This window comes from Scyliorhinus canicula, chromosome 17, assembly GCF_902713615.1.
Source record: "Scyliorhinus canicula chromosome 17, sScyCan1.1, whole genome shotgun sequence".
In the NCBI taxonomy this organism is placed as follows: Eukaryota; Metazoa; Chordata; class Chondrichthyes; order Carcharhiniformes; family Scyliorhinidae; genus Scyliorhinus; species Scyliorhinus canicula.
This window is the reverse complement of record NC_052162.1, coordinates 107,847,426-107,867,797: the sequence shown is the minus strand read 5'-3', so window position 1 is coordinate 107,867,797 and position 20,372 is coordinate 107,847,426.

Below are 20,372 nucleotides of genomic sequence, written 5' to 3'. Positions count from 1 at the left end.
GGTCCTGGACTAAGTCACTTTAATGTTCGAAAAAAGGATAAAGTGGTAGAGTTGAATACAACAAAAACTATGTATATCTGATGCAGAATACAACAAGATACTTACAAAGAAAGTTACAATACAAGTTTCACTTAAAGTTAGACAGAGTGAGTATATAATGTAAGTCTGTTTAAAATGTCTAAACCAGTCTCCTTATACATTCAGGTAATATAGTGTTGAGTAATAAAGTTCTAAATAAAATCACACTATCACAGCTATTCATATACTGTCACAAAGTTTAATTCCATTACAAAGTTAAAGGTAATTGCTTCTTCTTAACTTATGAGTGAAACTAATGAAAGGAACATGTGTTGTTATACTTCACTCTCTTGCGCCTCTCAATTCCTGCTAGCTTCCCTCTATACTTAACACATCCATAGTAACTGTATTCTGTCTAAATTCCCAAGATGCAATATGCTGTCAAGTGAAGCTAAGAATAGTGACAGGATGCTAAACCTAAAATAGACTGCAATTTCATCAGATTCAGACAATAGGATGTTAATTGATTCTTACAAAAAATGAGGAAGGAGCAGTGCTCCTAAAGCTCGTGTTTGAAACAAACCTGTTGGACTTTAACCTGGTGTTGTAAGACTTCTTACTGTGCTCACCCCAGTCCAACACCAGCATCTGCGTGTCCTTGATAAGTATGTACCTGTCAGGCAGGGAGGAAGTTGTCGAGCAAGGGAACCGTGGTTTACTAAGGAAGTTGAAGCACTTGTCAAGAGGAAGAAGAAGGCTTATGTTAATATGAGACATGAAGGCTCAGTTAGGGCACTTGAGAGTTACAAGTTAGCCAGGAAGGACCTAAAGGGAGAGTTAAGAAGAGCGAGGAGAGGACACGAAAGGTCGTTGGCAGATAGGATCAAGGAAACCCCTAAGGCTTTCTGTAGGTATATCAGGAACAAAAGAATGACTAGAGTAAGATTAGGGCCAGTTCTGGTCACCACAATATAGGAAAGATGTGGAAGCTTTGGAAAGGGTTCAGAGGAGATTTACTAGGATGTTGCCTGGTATGGAGGGAAGGTCTTACGAGGAAAGGCTCAGGGACTTGAGGTTGTTTTCGTTAGAGAGGAGAAGGCTGAGAGGTGGCTTAATTGAGACATATAAGATAGTCAGAGAGTTAGATAGGGTGGACAGTGAGAGTCTCTTTCCTCGGGTGGTGATGACCAACACGAGGGGACATAGCTTTAAATTGAGGGGTGGTAGATATAGGACAGATGTCAGAGGCAGTTTCTTTCCTCAGGGAGTAGTAGGAGTGTGGAATGCCCTGCCTGCAACAGTAGTAGACTCGCCAACTTTAAGGGCATTAAAGTGGATAGACATATGGATGAAAATGGAATAGTGTAGGTCAGATAGACTTCAGATGGTTTCACAGGTCGGCGCAACATTGAGGGCCGAAGGGCCCGTACTGCGCTGTAATGTTCTATCTCCATACCATTACAAAAAATGTAAAACATTGACATGATATCAATTTACCTACACCCATATAAAATATATTAAAAGAAAGTAATCAAAGAGGATTGAAATTCTGAGTAAAACTAAATTTAGATTGGATCGGCAGTCATTGTACATTTTGTATTATTAACTTATTTTTCCACATTGAAATTATTCTTCAGAAGTTTGTGGAAAAACATATAAACCTAGTAGTAATCCAATCTATACATCAGAGAAAAAAGTCAGAAGAATAGTAAGTGGAGTAAACATTCCAGAACTTAGGAACAAATGATTTCTAAAAATGACAGGCGTTGAAGTTTAGGGAGTCAGTTGAACTGAAAACTGCAATGATTTTGTACGAAGCAAAAAATAATTCATTGCCTGAAAATTTTGTAAAAGAAAATTGGCTTTAAAGGTTGATGATTGTGAATTAAGTGGGGAAAAGCAACTTTTAAAAATGTTATGTCAGTATGACTTTAAAGTCTGTATTTCAGTTTGTGGGGTGAACCTTTGGAATGCTTTGGATGAAATATGAAAAGATGAGCAGATACTTAAAGCATTAAAAAAATACAAGCACCAAAAGTTTAGGTCATATTAAGTTAGTGTTATGAAGTATTATTAGGATAATCAAGCACAAAAAAAGTTTGAAAAGTATGTGACTGTGAACGAGAAAATGAAGTACTTGAGCTTATTTGTAGTAATAATAATCATTATTTCAAAAAGGAATAGAGATGCATAAGATTGTACTTGTTCCTGGTCTTTTCATCAGGCATGTGCTGTATATCATTTGGTATTTATTTTATTCATGTACTGTGTGTGTGGTACTTTATTATTTGTTTATGTTCGAAATAATCAGTTTAGTGTGACTGCTATTAGGAGGTCCATTAGCTACTCCCCTAGGAGGCTTCTTATGACTCCTTATCTCTACCCAAATTGATTCCACATCCTGATCTTTCAGGTTAAGGTGGTCATTCAGTACTGAACAAAAGTCCCTTCCAAGTTAATGGTCTCAAAACTAAAGCTAAGCATATTAAACAATTTACACCCATTCTAACACACCATGAGTATAGAGAAGGGAGAATGGGACTGATTGGTTTACTCAACAGAGAGCTGGAATAATATTAATGGGCCAAATGGGCGGCATGGTAGCACAGTGGTTAGCACTTTCGCTTCACAGCTCCAGGGCCCCAGCTTAGGCCACTGTCTATGCGCAGTCTGCACGTTCTCCCCGTGCCTGCGTGGGTTTCCTCCAGATGTTCCGGTTTCCTCCCACAGTCCAAAGATGCGCAGTTTAGGTGGTTTGGCCATGCTAAATTGCCCTTAGCGTCCAAAAAGGCTGGGCAGGGATAGGGTAGAGGCATGGGTTTCAGTTTAACTGGGGTGCTCTTTCCGCAGGCCGGTGTAGATTCGAATGAAAAAGCACTCCACTCCCCTGCCCTATCCCTGTATCCAGCAAGTCACTTGACACAAATGGACACTTTTAGCATGACCAATCCACGTATCCTGCACATCTTTGGACTGTGGGAGGAAACCGGAGCACCCTGGGGAAATCCATGCAGACATGAGAACAAGCAGACTCCCAGACAGTCACCCAAGTCTGGAATCCAACCCGGGTCCCTGGCGCTGTGAGGTGAGTGATGAAAGTGTGGAACTCGCTACGACAGCCAGTGGTTGAAGTGCATTGTATGAATGCAATAAAGGGGAAGCGGGATGAGGGAGAAAAGAATAGAATGATATGCTGACGGACAAAGAGGAGTGGGTGAAACATAAATAATGACATACATAAATTGAGCCAACTAGCCTGACCCAATGCAAAAGATACAAATGTATTTATTTTAGATCGATTGGTAGTGAGAGGAAAAGCACTATTTACCATCCAGGATAAAATAAAAGTCCTTCATTAGGTTTTGTGGATCATTTCAGTGGAAATCTGCTGGCCCAGGCTTAAAGAGCATCAGTCCAATGCAAGCAAGGTCATGAGGCCGACCAGTCCAGCAGAAAGAACCCCTCAAACCCCCCCCCCCCCCCCCCCCCCCCTCCTTCACCAAGTGTCAGAATGAACATGGTTCAGTCCTGGGTGTGATTAACAGCAGCAATAACAGCAGAATACAACCCCTGACATCACTCAACTTGCTGGTGTCTCAGCAGGTTGTGCAAATCCTTTCCCACACATAGGGCATATGAACGGTCTGTCCCCAGTGTGAATTCTCTGATGTCTCAGCAGCGTGGATGATCGAGAGAAATCCTTCCCACACTCAGAGCAGGTGAATGGCCTCTCCCCGGTGTGAACTTCCTGGTGTCTCCGCAGAGTACCTGAGGTACTGAATCCCTTGTCACACACGGAGCAGATGAACAGCCTCGCCCCAGTTTGAACTATCTGGTGTGCCATTAAGTTATCTGATTGACCGAATCCCTTCCCACACTCCGAGCAGACAAACGGTCTCTTCCAGTGTGAATTTGCTTGTGTGTCTGCAGGTGGGATGGCTCAGTACATCCCTTCCCACACTCCGAGCAGGTGAACCACCTCTCTCCCGTGTGGCTGCATTGATGAATTTCCAGCATAGAGTATGATCTAACTCCCTTCCCACAGGTTCCACATTTTCACAGTTTCTCCATGGTCCTGGTCTGCTACTGTATCTCCAGATTGGGCGATGAGTTGAATTCTTGTCCACATACACAACATGTGTGAGGCTCCTCCCAGCTGTGATGTGATAAATTGTAACTGGCTAAAGGTCTTTCCACAGTCCCTGCCCTGGAACACTCTCACGTATGTGTCTGAGTGTCTCACAGCCTTTCCAGTCTCATTGATATTTAAACTTTTTTAAATAAGACAGAACTGACAAACATTACTCCTTCCTAGATTCAAACGTTAATGGTATTCAGGCCTTGATGAATCAAGTGACTGTCAGATCTTGACTCACCAACCAATCTGGTATCCTGTAAAAGGAGTTTGCAAATGTCATTGTCAGTATGGGACAGAAATTCAGAACAGACAATTCGACAGAACATTCTTTCCTCTCTCGTTCCCCAATAGCAGCAAATCTCCATCCCACACACCAACCCACCATTCACACTCAGCTGTACATAACATCCATCCTCCCAATTCTCCTGCAGGTACTGCTTGGGATGTAGCACAGTGTTTAGCACTGTTGCTTCATAGTACCCGGGTTTGATTCCCGCTTGGGTCGCTATCTGGGCAGAGTCTGCACGTTCTCTCCGTGTCTGCGTAGGTTTCCTCCGAGTGCTCTGGTTTCCTTCCACAATTCCCAAAAGACGTGCTTGTAAGGTGTATTGGATATTCTGAATTCTCTCTCTGTGTACCCAAACAGGCGCCAGAATGTGGCGACTCGGGGAATTTCACAGTAACTTCATTGCAGTGCTAATGTAAGCCTACTAGTGACAATAATAAAGGTTATTATTATTCAGAGATCCATGCTCACTGAGTTAATGGACAAGATATTTATTGGACTAGAAAATGGATATAACATACAGCACAGTATCACAGTAATGACTCTATGAATGGAAATATGTAACATAACTACAGCGCTATATTATAATGCAAAAAATAAAAATAAACGTGCTTTATTACAGAACCATAAATAACTTCTCTATTCTGTTCCATATTACAACACCAGACACATCATAAGAACATAAGTGCTGGTAGCAGGAGTAAGCAATTTAGCCCCTCGAGCCCGCTCCACCATTCAATATGATCATGGTTGACCTCCTCTGAGCTTCAACCTCATTTCCCTGCCTGTTCTACATATCCCTTCAACCCATTACCAATTTAAAATCTGTCTATCTCGTCCTTAAGTTTACGCAATGTTCTAGCATCCATCGCATTCTGGGATGGTAAATTCCACAGATTCATAACCCTTTGAGAGAAGTAATTCCATCTCACCTCTCTTTTAAATGAACTGTACACAGAACAATATAATTCACTGTACCTTGGAACACGTGACAACAAATCCAAATAAATCCAAATCTGTAACCCCTTTTTCGACAACTATGACTTCTCATTCTAGATTGCCCACAATAGGAAGCATTCATTCCACGCCTACTTTGTCAATACCTTATATGAACTTATATACTTCATTTAGATCTCCCCTCATTTTTCTAAATGCGAGTGCATGCAGGCGTAAATTGCTCAATCTCTCTTCATAAGACAAAACTCTTTGGAATCAATCGAGTGAACCTCCTACGTTAGGGTGCAAAATGAACACTGTGTCAGTGTGCACTCATGAGAGGGACAGTGTGGATATAGAAATCAGGGAGAAGGACCATGATAAAGTTAAAGAAATTAACACAAAGAAGTGATTCTAACCAGTCTGGCAGGCTTAAAAGTAGGCATATCTCCAGGGGCAGATGAAATATATCCCAGGCTGTCGAGTGAGACAAGAGAGGAAATAGCAGGGGCGCTGGCAATAATTTCCAATTCCTCTCTAGCTACAGGAGAAGTGCCGTAGTCCTGGAGGATAGGCAATGTGGTACCATTATTCAAGAAGTGAGGATGAAATAAAATAGGAAACTACAGGCCAGTGAGTTTAACCTCAGTGGTGGTTAAACTATTGGAAGCAATTCTGAGAAGCAGGACTAATCTGCATTTGGAGAGGCAGGGGTTATCAAGAACAATCAGCGTGGTTTTGTTAAGGGGAGGTCATGTCTGACCAACTTGCTTAAATTTTGTGAAGAGGTGACAGGTATGTAGATGAGGGAAATGCATTTCATGTAGTATACTTGGACTTCAGCCAGGCTTTTGATAAGGTACCACATGGGAGACTGATAGTGAATCTAAGCGCCCTTGGAATCCAAAGAAATTTGACAAATTGGATCCAGAATTGGCTGAGTGGGAGGAAGAAGTGGGTGATGGTCGAGGGGTGTTTTTCTCACTGAAAGTCTGTGACCAGTGGGGTACCACAGGGATCAATGTTGGGGCCCTTGCTGTTTGTGGTTTACATTAATAGTTTAGATGCGAATATAGGAGGATTAATCAGCAAGCTCGCAGATCATAGTAAAATTGGTGCAGTGATAAGTAGTGTGGAGTTGAAAGGAGAATCTTGACAGGCTGGTCAGATGGGCTGATCAGTGGCAAATGGAATACAATCCAGATAAATGTGAGATGATGCTCTTGGGCAGGACAAACAACGCAATGGAATACATGCTGAATGCCAGGACACTGGAAAGCATTGAGGATCTGAGGGACCTTGATGTGCTTCCACACTGGAGCACCCTATCTAGGTCCACTCCCCAGCCATTGCCCTGTGACCCATGTAAACTACATGGGCGCGATTCTGCACCCCCCCCCCCCCACGGCCGCCCCACGACACGAATCGCTGCTCGCCATTTTTTATGGCGAACAGCGATTCTCCCCAGGCCAATGGGCCAAGTTCCCAGGCCTTTACGGCCGTTTTTACGGCAGCAAACACACCTGCTTGCTGCCGTCGTAAAAACGGCCGCAACATGCCCGTTTTGGGCATCCAGGGCCCTGTTTGGCACGGCAGTACCACGGCCGTGCCAAGGGGGGCATGGGCCCGTGATCGGTGGGCACCGATCGCGGGCAGTGCGTCCGTAACGGACGCATTCTTTCTCCCTCCGCCGCCCCGCAGGATCAGTCCACGGGTGGCAGAGGGAGGTGACTGCCCCACGCATGGAGCGCATGCGCGGCTGACGTCATCGTGCGCATCAGCCGACGTGACGCTTGCCGCACGGACTTAGCGATGGTCACTAAGGCCGCGATGCCTGGTTCACAGGGCCCCGCTGCTAGCCCCACCTGGGGGGAGAATCGGGTCCCGGGAGGGGGCGCGGAGGTGGCCGTGAAACACGGCCAGTTTCACGGCAGCCTTTACGACTCGCCGCATTTGCGGAGAATTGCGTCCCATGGCATGTCTTTAGTCTGTGGGAGGAAACTCTGAGAAAGCCCATGCAGACACGGTAGCAGAGTAATTGGTTCCTTCACAGCTCCACTGTCCCAAGTTCGATTCCCGGCTTGGGACACTGTCTGTGTGGAGTCTGCACATTCTCCCAGTGTGTGTGTGGGCTTCTTCCAGGAGCTCCGGTTTCCTCTCACAGTCTAAAGATGTGCAGGTTAAGTGGATTGGCCATGCTAAATTGCCTTTAGTGTCCAAAACGGTTGGATGGGTTACTGGGTTATTGGGATAGGGTGGAGGTGTGGGCTTGGGTAGGGTGCTCTTTGCAAGGGCCGGTGCAGACTTGATGGGCCGAATGGCCTTCTTCTGCACTGTATATTCTATGAACTATGACACAGGGAGAGAGAATCAACACCACACATGCATCCAAGGCCAAAAATCGAACCCGGGTTCCTGGGACTGTGAAACAACACTGCTATCCTGATCAGCTTCACTATCTAAATCACTGTACCATGCATGGAGTCCCATTCACTCACCCATGACCATGTCCTCCCGGTTAAATAGCAACTCAATTTAAAATTCACATCCTTCTTTTCAAATACCTCCATGACATTGCTCTCCCCTATTTCCAGTCATACAGATGTTTGAATGTTTTTGCACTGACTCACTTACATTCAGGTTTGATTCAATCGAGTGACTCTGTCAGGTTTTGATCTGATGCTTGGATTGAGTTTTCCACCTCAAATTCTGATCTGATATCCTGCAAAGAAAGTTCATAATATCAGTCCAGGCTAGAAATTGGTCCCCTTGGTTTGTGTTTCCTCCGTGTAAACCATCCGCTTCTCAGCCCCTATAAGAGGAGTTTGCAAAACCCATCAGTGTCAGTCCAGGATAGAGATTCAGAAGATCCTCTCCTGCTGCTTCCTGCTGCCTAGAGCAATGTGCATTGCCCCCTATAAAGATAAAGATGATGGCCGTTGACTCAAAACCTTCAACTTAGGCGGCTGCTGCCGCGGACTCGTTTGGGACGAATGGAGAACCAATCGGTCCTTTCACGGGTTTTCTGGCATCCACTGGGTCTTTATGAAGCCTTCCCACCCACTCCTTCACCTTCATTACCCGCCTATAATCCAGCCGCCCCTCTCCGGTTATGGGACCGGAATTCTATCTTTCCACCACTGCAGCGTCCACACTGCACATGCGCATATCTCAAACCACGCTCCGCATGCTCAGCTCCTAAACTTATCCATGCGCAGCGAACTCCAGTAATGTGGATTGGGCACATTCTGAGAGTCATTAAAGGCAGAACAGTCCTTTGCAATTGGATATGAACCCACTGGACTCTCAGCAGGTTGGGTGACCGATGTAATTATTTTTCCCCATAAACTGAACATTTAAACTGTGTTTTGCCAGTCGGAGTGCACTGATTGTGGATCAAGTCGTTTGAAATTTCAAAACTTGCATTTTAACAGGTGAAATAACTGATGAAACTGCTTCACACATATCAAATATATGAATGGTCTCTCTCTGGTGTGATGCTGTCACTGTGTCAGTAAATTGGAGAACGGAGCAACACTCATTGCACTTTCAACCAATCAATGGTCTTTTCAGGGTGGGATTTACTCATGGGTAAATCCAGCTCAGTTTAAGGGGTGATCTGATCGAAGTATTCAAGATATTAACAGCTGCAGACAGGGGTAGATAAAGATAAAATATTTCCACTGATTGGAGAGTCTAAAACAAGGGGCACAGTCTAAAAATTAGGGCTGGACTGTTCAGGAGAGATGTTTGGAAGAACCTCTTCACTCAAAGGCAGGTAGAGGTTTGCAACTCTCTCCTCCAAACAGCAGTTGAAACTAGATCGGTTATTCATTTTAAATCTGACTGAGGTAGTTCACTGTTGAGCAAAGATCTTAAGGGATATTGGGGGCAGCACGGTAGCACAAGTGGATAGCACTGTGGCTTCATAGTGCCAGGGACCCAGGTTCGATTCCCCGCTAGTTCACCGTCTGTGCGGAGTCTGCACATTCTCCCCGTGTCTGCGTGGGTTTCCTCCGGGTGCTCCAGTTTCCTCCAACAGTCGAAAGACGTGCAAGTTAGGTGGATTGGCCATGATAAATTGCCCTCAGTGACCAAAAAGGTTAGGAGGGGTTATTGGGTTACAGGGATAGGGTGGAAGTGAGGGCTTAAGTGGGCCCTCTAGATGGGCCGCATGGCCTCCTTCTGCACTGTATGTTCTATGTTTTATGTAAAGGCAGCTCTTTGGAGTTCGGTCATAGATCAGCCATGACTTCATTGAATGCCAGGGCAGGCTCGATGGGCTGAACGCCCTACTCCTGTTCCTATTTCCTATGTTCCAATGAAACTCAAACATTCTGACAATGCGTTCCATCGTAAATGACTATGATTTAGTGGCCATTACTGAAACATGGTTAAAGGATGGTCACGACTGGGAGTTAAATATCCGAGGGTATCAAACTATTCGGAAGGACAGAGTGGATGGTAAGGGAGGTGGTGTTGCTCTGTTATTTAAGGATGACATCCGGGCAATAGTAAGGGATGACATCGGTGCTATGGAGAATAAGGTTGAATCCATTTGGGTGGAAATCAGGAATAGTAAGGCGAAAAAGTCACTGATAGGAGTAGTCTACCGGCCACCAAATAGTAACGAGATGGTGGGGCAGGCAATACACAAAGAAATAACTGATGCATGTAGAAATGGTACAGCAGTTATCATGGGGGATTTTAATCTACATGTCGATTGGTTTAACCAGGTCAGTCAAGGCAACCGTGAGGAGGAGTTTATAGAATGTATCCGCGATAGTTTCCTAGAACAGTATGTAATGGAACCTACGAGGGAACAAGCGGTCCTAGATCTTGTCCTGTGTAATGAGACAGGATTGATTCATGATCTCATAGTTAGGGATCCTCTCGGAAGGAGCGATCACAATATGGTGGAATTTAAAATACAGATGGAGGGTGAGAAAGTAAAATCAAATACTAGTGGTTTGTGTTTAAACAAAGGAGATTACAAGGGGATGAGAGAAGAACTAGCTAAGGTAGACTGGGAGCTAAGACTTTATGGTGGAACAGTTAAGGAACAGTGGAGAACCTTCCAAGTGATTTTTCACAGTGCTCAGCAAAGCTTTATACCAACAAAAAGGAAGGACGGAAGAAAGAGGGAAAATCGACCGTGGATATCTAAGGAAATAAGGGAGAGTATCAAATTGAAGGAAAAAGCATATAAAGTGGCAAAGATTGCTGGGAGATTAGAGGACTGGGAAATCTTTAGGGGGCAACAGAAAGCTACTAAAAAAGCTATAAAGAAGAGTAAGATAGAGTATGAGAGTAAACTTGCTCAGAATATAAAAACAGACAGTAAAGGTTTTTACAAATATATAAGACAAAAAAGAGTGGCTAAGGTAAATATTGGTCCTTTAGAGGATGAGAAGGGAGTTTTAATAATGGGAAATGAGGAAATGGCTGAGGAACTGAACAGGTTTTTTGGGTCGGTCTTCACAGTGGAAGACACAAATAACATGCCAGCGGCTGATAGAAATGAGGCTATGACAGGTGAGGACCTTGAGAGGATTGTTATCACTAAGGAGGGAGTGATGGGCAAGCTAATGGGGCTAAAGGTAGACAAGTCTCCTGGCCCTGATGGAATGCATCCCAGAGTGCTAAAAGAGATGGCTAGGGAAATTGCAGATGCACTAGTGATAATTTACCGAAATTCACTAGACTCTGGGGTGGTCCCGGTGGATTGGAAATTAGCAAACGTGACGCCACTGTTTAAAAAAGGAGGTAGGCAGAAAGCAGGAAATTATAGGCCAGTGAGTTTAACTTCGGTAATAGGGAAGATGCTGGAATCTATCATCAAGGAAGAAATTGTGAGGCATCTGGATAGAAATTGTCCCATTGGGCAGACGCAGCATGGGTTCGTAAAAGGCAGGTCATGCCTAACTAATTTAGTGGAATTTTTTGAGGACATTACCAGTGCAGTAGATAACGGGGAGCCGATGGATGTGGTATATCTGGATTTCCAGAAAGCCTTTGACAAGGTGCCACACAAAAGGTTGCTGCATAAGATAAAGATGCATGGCATTAAGGGTAAAGTAGTAGCATGGATAGAGGATTGGTTAATTAATAGAAAGCAAAGAGTTGGGATAAATGGGTGTTTCTCTGGTTGGCAATCATTAGCTAGTGGTGTCCCTCAGGGATCCGTGTTGGGCCCACAATTGTTCACAATTTACATTGATGATTTGGAGTTGGGGACCAAGGGCAATGTGTCCAAGTTTGCAGATGACACTAAGATGAGTGGTAAAGCAAAAAGTGCAGAGGACACTGGAAGTCTGCAGAGGGATTTGGATAGGTTAAGTGAATGGGCTCGTGTCTGGCAGATGGAATACAATGTTGACAAATGTGAGGTTATCCATTTTGGTAGGAATAACAGCAAACGGGATTATTATTTAAACGATAAAATATTAAAGCATGCCGCTGTTCAGAGAGACTTGGGTGTGCTAGTGCATGAGTCACAGAAGGTTGGTTTACAAGTGCAACAGGTGATTAAGAAGGCAAATGGAATTTTGTCCTTCATTGCTAGAGGGATGGAGTTTAAGACTAGGGAGGTTATGTTGCAATTGTATAAGGTGTTAGTACGGCCACACCTGGAGTATTGTGTTCAGTTTTGGTCTCCTTACTTGAGAAAGGATGTACTGGCGCTGGAGGGTGTGCAGAGGAGATTCACTAGGTTAATCCCAGAGCTGAAGGGGTTGGATTATGAGGAGAGGTTGAGTAGACTGGGACTGTACTCGTTGGAATTTAGAAGGATGAGGGGGGATCTTATAGAAACATTTAAAATTATGAAGGGAATAGATAGGATAGATGCGGGCAGTTTGCTTCCACTGGCGGGTGACAGCAGAACTAGGGGGCATAGCCTCAAAATAAGGGGAAGTAGATTTAGGACTGAGTTTAGGAGGAACTTCTTCACCCAAAGGGTTGTGAATCTATGGAATTCCTTGCCCAGTGAAGTAGTTGAGGCTCCTTCATTACATGTTTTTAAGGTAAAGATAGATAGTTTTTTGAAGAATAAAGGGATTAAGGGTTATGGTGTTCGGGCCGGAAAGTGGAGCTGAGTCCACAAAAGATCAGCCATGATCTAATTGAATGGCGGAGCAGGCTCGAGGGGCCAGATGGCCTACTCCTGCTCCTAATTCTTATGTTCTTATGTTCTTATGTTCTCAAAACTCACAAGTAAATAACAGCAAAATACAGTAGATGCTGCCTATCTGAAATGGAGAAAATACTGGAAATACTCCACAGATGTGCATCTGTGCAAAGGAAATATTGTTTATATTGTCGATGACCTTTCTACAGAACTGCATTGAATCAGTGCACAGGCCAAAAATATTAGTTTTGTTTCTAAGTGCAGATTTGCTGAGCATTTGAAGCATTTTCTGATTTTATCTCTGATTAATGAATTTCACGTTAGATTTATCAGTGACTGACTTATATTTATTCTTGTAAATCCACAAATGGAAGCATCTCTCTCTTGTTTACCCTGTCAAACCCTTTCACATTCTTTAAGGCCACAATCAAGTTAACTCTCACTTTCTTATTCAGAGTAAACATGTATGGCCTGTGCAATCTTTCTTTATTAAAATAAGCTTCTAATTCTAACATTATTCCAGTAAATTTCTGTGCAAGTACAACAAATGCAGCACCGGCCTGTTCATTACCTCCATCCAAGCCCCAAACACACTTTCCAGTTGACACAGGATATATTTATACTTCTTGCAATATAATATTGCTAACTTGAAGCTCTTAATGTGATTTCTACACTGAGAATAATAAATCCAGGTTGTGTAACTGCTTGGTGGGACATTGGGCGTGATTCTCCGAGGCCGCACCACTTGGGAGAATCACCAGTCACGCCAGTTTTCCATGTGACGCCGGTCCGACGCGCTCCCGTGATTCCTCCCAACCGGCGAAATCGGTTCTGTCGTTTCCGCGCATTGCATGCTGGAGAATCGCCCGAGACACCCAAAATGCCGATTCTCTGGTACCCCCGCTATTCTCCAGCCTGGATGGCTGATGTCCCAACGGTGTGACCCCAGTTCACGCCATCGCCGTTCACAACTGCTATATACAGTCGTCAGCCAGTCGTGCTGGATGACGCTGAGCACTGAGGAGGTGAGCGGACGGTCCCGGAGACTCCGCAGAGTGGGGAAGGCTTCCCCGAGAATGCTGCGGCCAATGGGGGGTGGGGGAGGGAGTGAGGTGGGAGGGGAAGGGAGTGAGGTGGGAGGGGGGAGGGATTGAGGTGGTGGGGGGAGGGGGAGAGCGATGGAATGGAGGTGGGAGGGGAGAGGGAGGGAATGGAGGTGGGAGGGGGAGAGGGAGTGAATGGGAGTGGGGGGAGAGAGGAAGTGGAGGTGGGAGGGGGAGAAGGAAGGAATGGAGGTGGGAGGGGGAGGGAGTTGGGAGGGTGGGGGAGGGAGGGAGTGAGTGGAGGTGGGAGGCGGAGAGGGAGTGAGTGGAGGTGGTAGGGGGAGAGGGACTGATTGGAGGTGGGAGGGGGAGAGAGGGAGTGGATGTGGGAGGGGGAGGGGGAAGAGAGTTGTGAGGGGGAGGGAGGGAGTGGAGGGGGTCATCCATCCGCGGATGCCAATGTCAGCCGCCCTGCCATGGCAGGACAGTGATGAGGACACGCATGCAGGTTGTCGGGTGGCTGATGGGCAGAGGCGACTGGCGCTCTGGTCAGGAGAACGGTGTTAACTGACCATTGGAGTCAGACAGTGACATGGGGTTAGGTTGGCTGCATGTCTGCAGGCCACCAGGCCACCGGGGCACACAGGCATCCCATGGCACCCGACTGCCGAGGTGTCTAAGAACCTCCATGTAACTTTTCATTTCTTTGCCCCCCACCACCCTTCTGCAGGTCACCATGTATGCCAACCAGACAGCGATGTTCACCGCCGTGGTTGGAGCCGCTGCACTGCAGTTGGCCATCCAGCAGCGTCGACTGCGACAGCCCACAGTGAATGCAGATGCAGGGGCTGCTGCTGCAGCAGAGGGAATGGCCGCGGAGTGGCCCGTCGTCGCTGTACAGGCCACAGGTGCTCATGGCCGGTATGTCCAGGAGGATGCCATGGGGAACATTGACCCCCAAACGCTGAGGAAGGCACACGATGCGGGCACTGATGTCGAAGTGCATGGGGGGGGAGGAGGAGGAGCCACTGATGGTGGCATCACAGGCAGGCCATCAACGCCTAGGGTGTACAGTGACCTAATGTCGCTCGAGGCCCTACCGGACATCACATGTAGGAGGAAACTATGGTTCAGCAGGGAGATGGTCGCACATATCTGCCACATCGTGGGGCACCTTGCAACCACGTGGAACAGGAGGAGGACACGCTATACCGTTGTCCATCAAGGTGATGGTGGCCCTAAACCTCTACGCTACCGGTTCGTTCCAGACGCCGAGCGTGGACCTATCTGGAATCTCACAGGCATCGGTTCACAGGTGCATCCGGGCCATGACCGACGCCTTGTTCGACATCGCTGACAGGTACATTAAATTCCCCGAGGACTGAGCACAGCAGGATGCACGGGCTCATGGATTCGCCAAGGTGGCCTGGATACCGATGGTCCAGGGTGTAATCGATGGTGTTCATGTCCCCATGCACCCACCTGCAGACAACAGGGAAGTGTTCATGAACAGGGTGCATGCTCCATGAACATCCAGGTGGTCTGCGACCCCCACATGAGGATGATGCACGTGTGCGGAAGATACCCCTGGGGTGTGCATGACGCCTACATTCTGGCACAGTCATTCATCCCTGCAATGTTCGAGGGACACCCCCCCCCCCCCCCCCACCCCGGCTGAGGGCTGGTTGCTGGGCGACAGGGGTTATCTGTTGAGGTCATGGCTGATGACGCCAATACGGAGGCCTCAGACCAATGCGGAGAGCCTATACAATGAGGCCCATGCAGCAACCAGGGGTGTGGTGGAGTGGTGCTTTGGCTTGCTAAAGATGCGATTCAGATGCCTGGACCACTCCGGAGGGGCCCTGCAGTACCGTTCCGATAGGGTCGGTCGTATAGTTGTGGTCTGCTGTGCGCTGCACAACATTGCTATGCAGAGGGTAGATGCCCTGGTGGAGGAGTCGGAGCGATAAGCCGATGGCAGAGGTGCTAACGCTAATGAAGAGGAGGAGGAGGATGAGGAGGAGGGGGTGGAGGAGGATGGCGTGCAGCAGGGGCGCAGGACGCAGACACGACCCGGGTGCTGGTTATGTCCAGGAGGCTGCACGACGGCACCATCGAGGACAGCGGGCACGCGATGCAATGGTGGCTGCAAGGTTCACGCACCACGTGGGAGGGGTTTGCTGAACACTACCACTTGCATCACCAGTCATCCACACTGGCACCACATGGCACCTCGGTGGTCACTGCTTTCATCACTTACACTCCAACACTTGCCCGTGTGGGGTAGCTGGCGTCAGAGTGCCGAGGACTACGCTGTCCGACTGCAGTGGGGGGTGGGGTGGGGAAAGGGACAGCACACCCGGCACTTATGTTAAACCGCTCGTCAACCTCAGCGACACTCAGTCACCCTCACGAGCCCCGTGGCACCGGACATGGACATAGTCTTACAAGTTAGGTGCAACAGTGAGTTTAATTGTGAAATTAACAGACAGATGCCCTAGCCCCAACAACTAAACTGTGCCCTGCACCCGTGCCGACTTACTTTGTGTCTAACTTCTTTGCCTTATGGGCCCTGCCACTACGTTTAGGTGTATCCCCAGATGGTACAGCGGGAGTGGAGGCGGACTGCTGAGAATCAAACCCTGCGACATGGCTCCCCATCAGCACGCCTTGCTGGAGTTACCAGGACAGCCCCTGAACCACCTCCTCCCTCGATGAGCCCGGTGGCCCCTGGGGCCTCACTGTGGGTTGGAGGTGCGATTGGAGACATACCCCATCGCACCACCGACACCTGGCACTGCCAGTCCTGGAGGACTGCAGCGGTATCGACCAGAGTCCGAGCGTTTGCAGAGATGGAGCCCAGGGAGTGTGACATTCCTGCCAGGGACTGTGCGACCTCAATCTGTGAGTGCACAATGCCATCCAGCACGTGCGTCAGGCGGTCGTTGCTCTCTGCGACTGACTGCTGGGACTGTGCCATGGCCTGCTGGGACCGGGCCATGGCCCGGTGAGACTCAGCCAGGGCCCGGAGCATGGCAGCAATATCGTGTTGGCTCTGGCACATGGCTGCCTGTGAGAGGGCAGCCCTCTCCTGGGACATGGATGACGCATGCACGTGACGCCCAACGCCTTGCAGAACCTGACCGATGGCCGAAACTGTTTATCATAGAATCATAGAATTTACAGTGCAGAAGGAGGCCATTCGGCCCCTCCAGTCTCCACCGGCTCTTGGAAAGAGCACCCCACCCAAGGTCAACACCTCCACCCCATCCCCATAACCCAGTAACCCCACCCAACACTAAGGGCAATTTTGGACACTATGGGCAATTTATCATGGCCAATCCACCTAACCTGCACATCTTTGGATTGTGGGAGGAAGCCGGAACACCCGGAGGAAACCCACGCACACACTGGGAGGATGTGCAGACTCTGCACAGACAGTGACCCAAGTCTGAATCGAACATGGGACCCTGGAGCTGTGAAGCAATTGTGCTATCCACCCCCTAACCCATTGCCTCCACCGCGGACGCCACACGTGCAGTGTTGGCCTGGGTGGCTGTGATGAGCGGCACCACTCCCTGCTCCTGGATGCGGATGGACTCCTCCAACTGCATCTGCAGCTGCTGGAGGATGGCCCTCATCCCGTTATTGTGTCCCTAGGTTTCCACATGCATCGGGTGTCCGGGTGGGTCAAGTACATGCAGGAACCCGGGAACCATCTGGGCGGCAGCTGGATGCTGGGCCTGGGCTGCCCTCCGACCGTCCAGCCCCTCAGCTGCTCCGAACTCCACCTGTTGTATTGGCTCGGCTGTGTAGTGCACACCAGACCGTGACCCAGGAGCCACATCACTTATTTGCCCAACTGAGGTGAGGGTCTCTGCGATGGTGGATGGTGTGGAAGGCAGCAATGCCGCAAGCTCTAGGTCCTCGTCCGTTAGCAAATCCGGTGTGTCCTGGTCCCACTCATGGCCCGGTGCAGGGCGCACCCGGCCCATGTAATGTTCCGCACTGGGTGACTCCTTTGATTGCGTGACCATCCTCCGTGCATCTACGTCCACTGTCCCTGTCCTGTCACCGTCACTGTCGTGGCTCATGGCCCGACCTTCGAGCAACGCACACCCTTGACTATCGTCACTGTCCGTCCTATGAGCAGCAGTATCGTGTCTGTCTGTCCTCTGTCTGTCCTCTGTGCGTCCCCCTCCAGGGTCCCGGAATGAGAGGATGGCCCTCCTGGCCGACCTCCTGCCACTCTCTGGTGTGCGACCCTGGGTGCAGGTAATGTTGCGGATGGTCGGCAGTGTCTTGGCCGAGATGGCCCTGGACATTCAGCGGCTGGCCCTGGGAAATGGAATGATACGGGGTTCGTTAGACACACTCAGCCGGGTGTACGGTGGTCCAGTGGACAGAGTGTGAGGGGGGAGAGGATGGGTGGTCCAGTGGGCAGAGTGTGAGGGGCGAGAGGATGGATGGTACATTGGGCAGAGTGCGAGGGGGGTGAGGATGGGTGACACAGCGGGAAGAGTGTGAGGGGGGAGAGGATGGGTTGTCCAGCGGGCAGTGAGTGGGGAGAGGATGGTTGGTCCATTGGGCAGAGTGTGAGGGGGAGAGGATGGGTGGTCCAGTGGGCAGAGTGTGAGGGGGGTGAGGATGGGTGATACAGTGGGCAGAGTGTGAGGGGGAGAGAATGGGTGGTCCAGAGGGAAGTGTGAGTGGGGAGAGGATGCGTGGTCCAGTGGGCACACTGTGAGGGGAGAGAGGATTGGTAGTCCAGTGGGCAGAGTGTGAGGGGGGCGAGGATAGGTGATCCAGTGGGCAGAGTGTGAGGGGGAGAGGATGGGTGGTCCAGTGGGCAGAGTGTGAGGGGGGAGAGGATGTGTGGTCCAGTGGGCAGAGTGTGAGGAGAGGGAGGATGGGTGGTCCAGTGGCAGAGTGTGAGGGGGGACAGGATGGGTGGTCCAGTGGGCAGAGTGTGAGGGGGAGAGGATGGGTGGTCCAGTGGGCAGAGTGTGAGGGGGGAGAGGATGGGCTGGGGGGGGGAGAGGCATGCAGGGTTGTCTCACTTGCTTCTGTGCCTCCAACCTCGCATTGCGCGACCTCCCGGGTGGCGGATCCCCCAGCAAGGTCCAGTGCCCTCTGTTCGTACATGGTTAGGGGTTGCAGCTCAGGCGAACCACTCCGGTTCTCATACGCTCGCGGTTGTTTATGAGCTGTCTTGTCCTGTTTGGGGGGGGGGGGGAGGGGGCATGGATAGAGCATCACAATTAGGCGGGTATCGTCAGGGCGTTCAGATATAGGCTACATTAATGCTGGGTGGGGGTAAAGTTGGAGGCACACCATGGCATCTCTCCAGGGAGCTGTGGTGCTCATGTGAGTCGGGTACAACGTTGTTCACCCCCTCCACTCACCCTAGCCCCCCCTCCCCCTCGTGCCCTGGGGGAGTGTTGATGAGGGACATGGGGGGGGGGGGGGGGGTTGTGACCCGGGGGCACCCTCATGGCACTTACCCTGGCAGCCCTGGTGAGGTCATGGAGCTTCTTCCTGCACTGCTCCCCGGACCGAGGGGTGTGCCCCACAGCACTCACTGCGGTGCCAACCTCATGCCAGGTGCATCTCACTGTGCTGGATGGCTGGCGATGCCCACGTCTTGGGCATAGGATGGCCCTATGTAGCTCCACCTCATCGAGGAGGGTGTCCTGGTCCGTGTCCCAGAACCTTGGGGCGGCTCTTCGGGGCTCGGCCATCTCTCCTCCATCTTCTGCTCCCGGGTCCTTCCGTGTGCGGATCGCGCCCTTTAAGACGCGGCGTGACATTATTCGGGCGTCGCGCGCTGATGATGCGGATTTCGCACCACGCCACCCTCGTGTTCCTCGCGGCCCCGATACTAGCCCATTTCCGGGGCCTGAATTGATCATGATCGGTGCCGTTTCGCGCCATCGTGAAACTCGACGGAGTTCATGATGGCGAGGTTGCTCCGGTGTGGCCTCGGAGAATCACGCCCATTATCTTTCAATTTGGTGGGATTTGAGTTTTCAGTCATGTCTTTCTAATTATCTGCCCCAGTCCCAGCCTGATCTCCCTTTGTTCCAATGAATCCCACTGAAAGCTCTTGCAACTGCACCTCATCTCTCCATAAGATATTTTATTACCATAACAATCAATGGGCAGCATGGTAGCACAGTAGTTAGAACAGTTGCTTCACAGCTCCAGCGTCCCAGGTTCGATTTGCGGCTTAGGTCACTGTCTGTGCGGAGTTTGCACATTCTACCCGTATCTGCGTGGGATTCCTTCGGGTGCTCCGGTTTCTTCCCACGGTCTAAAGAGGTGCAGATTAGGTGGGTTGGCCATACCAAATTGTCCTTCGGTTAGTTGGGGTTACTGAGATACGGGGTAGGGTGGAGATGTGCGCTTAAGTAGGGTGCACTTTCCAAGAACCAGTGCAGACTCGATGGCCCAAATGGCCTCCTTCTGCACTGTAAATTCTATGATTCTATGATTTCAATTGTTTCACATGATAACTAGCACCCTAAAGCCGATGCTGATGACATTTCTACTGTTATCATTTATACCTCCTCTGGATTTGATGTTAATTTCTTCTCTTACATTGAAAGTTTCAGAGGAGCCACATTAATGAGGTTGGTGGGTTTTGAAAATTGTACAGCTGCCACTTGTGGTGCTATTTATCCTTACTGTTCACTTCATGTTCATAAGACCAGAAGGCAGAGGAGCAGAATTCGGCCATTTGGTCCATGGAGATTGCTGAACCATTCAATGAGATCATGACTGATCCAATATGATAATCTAAATTCCACTTTCCCACCTTGT